This window comes from Montipora capricornis, chromosome 4, assembly GCF_036669925.1.
Source record: "Montipora capricornis isolate CH-2021 chromosome 4, ASM3666992v2, whole genome shotgun sequence".
NCBI lineage: Eukaryota > Metazoa > Cnidaria > Anthozoa > Scleractinia > Acroporidae > Montipora > Montipora capricornis.
Window position 1 is genome coordinate 49,213,879 of NC_090886.1, and position 4,258 is coordinate 49,218,136.

The window sequence follows — 4,258 nt, forward strand, 5'->3', positions numbered from 1 at the left end:
CCTAGTCTTCACCTTAGTGAAACTGAATCCTCCCTCACAACAACCTCGATACACTGGCTTTCAACCACGCATGGTGGCTTACAACCAAAGAAGAAGCAGACGGTAACGCCATTTCGATATCACCCGTACAAGCAGAGTAGAAGATCTCTCGAGAACGTCATGCCACCGTCAGCCTTTCAAATGGCGTGTCACTTGGCCCAGCGCCTACCTAATGGATCCTTTTCAAAGGCCCCATGAACTGTGATTGCTCAATGTTGTAAATATTTTTTAATTGGTTCAATGGTGTAATAAAAATGAATACAGACATTTCATTGACGTATTTGTTATGAAGAAGCTATTGATAACCGGTTACAGCTTATATACCCTCCAAAGTCAATGGCCTATTGCTTATGGCAAGGACCTACTCATATTGCTCGCAGCAACTCTGAGGTTGTACGGAGTTGTTTGGAGCTGTTCGGACTTCCTCGGAGCAACTCTGTCGCTGCCAGTTGCTCCCCCTACAGGGACCTATTCATATTTACTCGGACTGGAGCTGCTCGGAGCTACTCGGAGTTCATCGGAGCGACTATATCGTTGCTAGTTGCTCCCCCCTTGTGACAGGGACCTACTCATATTTACTCGGAGCTGCTCGGTGTTGTTCGGAGTTGCTCGAAGCAACTCTGTCGTTGCCAGTTGCTCCCCCTATAGGGACCTATTCATATTTACACGGAGCTGCTCGAAGTTACTCGGAGTTCATCGGAGCAACTCTGTCGTTGCTAGTTGCTCCCCCCTCGTGACAGGGACCTACTCATATTTACTCGGAGCTGCTCGGAGTTGCTCGGAGTTGCTGGGAGCAACTCTCTCGTTGCCAGTTGCTCCCCCTACAGGGACCTATTCATATTTACTCGGAGCTGCTCGGAGCTACTCGGAGTTCATCGGAGTTCCTCGGAGCAACTCTGTCGTTGCTAGATGCTCCCCGCTCGTGACAGGGACCTACTCATATTTACTCGGAGCGGCTCGGAGTTGCTCGGAGTTGCTGGGAGCAACTCTGTCGTTACAAGTTGCTTCCCCTACTCATATTTGCTCGCAGCAACTCGGAGTTGCTCGGAGCAAAAGTGCCTCAGTAACCAATCTCACTCAAAATGTACTAACGGGACTGTTTACAAAGTCAAAACATCCAAGCTGGGAAATATTGTAAAACCTGGACAACGTCTTTAAAAACTCTTTCTTACTCGCGAAGGCAATTGCTCACTTCTATCAAGAATGCTTTTTTCATAGATCGTTTTTGGATTAAGGTAATCACTGCTACGATTATGTATTGTGTGGTTCGTTTGTTTAAAGAGAACTATTTTTCGCAAATATCACATTGTGATAAACGTTTCCTGTTAATTCAGTAAAACGTTTGAAGTATTTGTTGATGTATGTTTACTGACTTAATATGATAACTGAACCGTTCTGCAAATAAAATCGTTTGAGCTACACTGATCTGGAATGTTTTCCATTTCTTACTTAATTATAATTCAGAACCATTCTAAAGAAATTCTTGTGGGATAATCCGCCTCTTGGATCAAACACTGAGTGCTCACAATTTAAGTTCATAAGCCTTAGCTTGTCCAGACGTGTGGTTAAGGCCTTGTGTTATTGTGCACTCGTCGTGACGAGATTTGTGTTCTTAAATAAATCTGGGGCTGTTTGTCGGCCTCTTTGGCGTGACATGGTTTTATTTCAATTTGAAATGCTCTTCGATGATTACTCTACTTGTCTTCAAACAATTTGATGAAGATACTAGTGTCATGCATGTATCATTTTTACGGTTCGTGAAACCAATGCTTGGTTTATTTTTCGTGAATTGCTCGTAATACAGGATACGTTTTGTTAATTATCTATCACTGTTTTGGCTTGCCCAGGCTTGTGAACAAAACCTCTTGTTTTACTTGTATCCCGATTTCAGTGATTTTCGTTATTCACAGAAACGGCAAATGAATAACTCCAGCGGATCAATTGCACTTATTTAATTTACACCGTGATTATTAGTGTTTGCGTAATTACTGATTTTATACGCTTCAGTTGAAATCGTTACAAATTAGAAAAAGCAAAGCTTCTGTTCGTGCTCAAATTGTTACTCTTTTAACGGAATACTCTATGAGAGTCGATTTCGCTATTCTCAAACACTTCCTCAAGTTTAGGAATAAATATAAGGCCCTTATATTAGGTATGGAATAAAGTTTTATGAATGGAGTCCCAGCAGTGGGACAATATATAGCAGCACCGTTGGCGTGTTTAAGAGTTCAAAGCATTCGCATAAATTACTTTTGGTCTTAATTTGGTAAAATAGAAATTTAGGAGATCATTATAGTTTACGAAACTACGCTTGTTGTTCTCTAAATCTTTCAGTTATAGCGGCAGAAGCATGATCTACGTTTGTCCGTAATTTTTAAAGAGCGTTTTATACAATAGTAAATGAATAACTGGAGCGGTCAATGTCTAATAGAACGCCATCGTAGATGGTACAATTGAGGAAACTTTTCCAGAAAGAGAAAGTTCGCCTTGAAACAAAATTCCTGTAGCATTATTCGTTGCTTTTCAAATTTAAGTAGTTTTGAATGTGCAAAACGAGTGTGCAAACAAGTGTTTGATTCCTTACCGCGTGCTAGATTCCAATAGCTAGATTTGCAACTGCGAAATTCCAGTAGCATACTTTGCTCTCTCTTACAGCTCTGTGAGGAGAATCATCCTGAGATGGAATACGAGGAAAATTGTATAGTCTGTAGATATTTTAATAAAGGGTTAAATTTTATTCAACAACACGACTTTGCCTTTGCAATTCAGTGTATATTTGCATGCCGAAACGTGGATGAAAATGGGAACAGTGAAACTCCTGAAGAATGTGATCACTGTCAAAGATTACTTGAAAAGCTCATAGACCATTATTTCTAAATACAGCGACTGCTTTTCGATTAATCTTTGCTAATTCATTTTTCATCCCTTTCGCTGAATTGAAAAGGCAAAGTTGTGTGGTTGGATATGGTTTATCTAGTTTGTAAATAGCATTTGTTTTTAAATGCTTTAATTTTAGTTCGCATTGTTTGTAAATACGAAGATACAAATATAATGGTTTTACTGCTTGAAAGTGAACGTGTCCTTGCTGTTCCATCTTGCATGTGAGAAATAGTCACTCTTCCAGTCGCTAACAAATAATTGATGAATCTTTACCCGTAGCCAATGTTCATTTTGTAGCGCTGACTTCATAATACAACGAAATTTCTTCTCGTTCGTAAAATAAAATGTTGGAACCATTAGCTCTCCAATTGTCACTTCCATTCCATCTTCATCACTTGTTATCTCAACTTTGCGAGAGCCTCTTTTATTCATTTTATCCCAAAGTTCATTAAGTAAGGTTACGATTTTGTTGTCCAATTGCAGTCGTTGCAAACGGTTTGCTAATGCGTCCATCTCCAAAGCAAAAATCTGTTGTTCGATCATTCGGTTCATCTTTGAATTGAAATATTTTTTTCCATTACCTTTATACACGTGTCCATTTCTGAGTGTGCCATAAGGAAAGAAAGCAAACCGGTTTGACGGGATTTTTCTAGTCTACATTATTAAGGAGACCCTTTGGTTTTTCTAACCAACCCTTAAACTTGTTTCAACTCGTTTGGCGATGACGTCAGTGTCTTCTCGTTGTCAGCCCTTAAACTTGTTTCAACTTGTTTGACTGTGACGTCAGTGCCTTCTCATTGGTTCTTAGCTACTCCATTATTCTTTCCCTATATAAGCGCGATACTATCCGGCTGGTTGGGCGGAACCGTACCACCAGAACACACTACACTTCACTCCAAATAAAAGAAAAAAAATATAATACAATTCAAACCAAATATATGACGTGGAGTTCATTCAAACCCCCTGCCGCCATCTTGAATATACCCTCGTACACCTACGTGGTATGCATCTCATTATAAACCCTAATCCAAAAACCGGTTTGGGTAGAATTTCCCACTGGCCGCCATTTTGAATAATTTTGCCTATCCATCCCCCCTATACTACTATTAAGCATAGCGAGATTCATCGTGTGTTATTGCTGCTGAGCTTAATGCTGTTGTGTAAGCAGTGTTATTGAAAGAGTCGCTGTTGTCTCTGCTCTTCTGTACGAAGTTCGAGTTCCTGCTGCCTCAGTTCACTTTCCTTTCTTTTAATCTGTACTGAATCAGCTAGGATATCACTCACATTATTTTGCTTGGACTTTCTTTTCACGGCCGGAGCAGGAACTTCCTCATCGTCA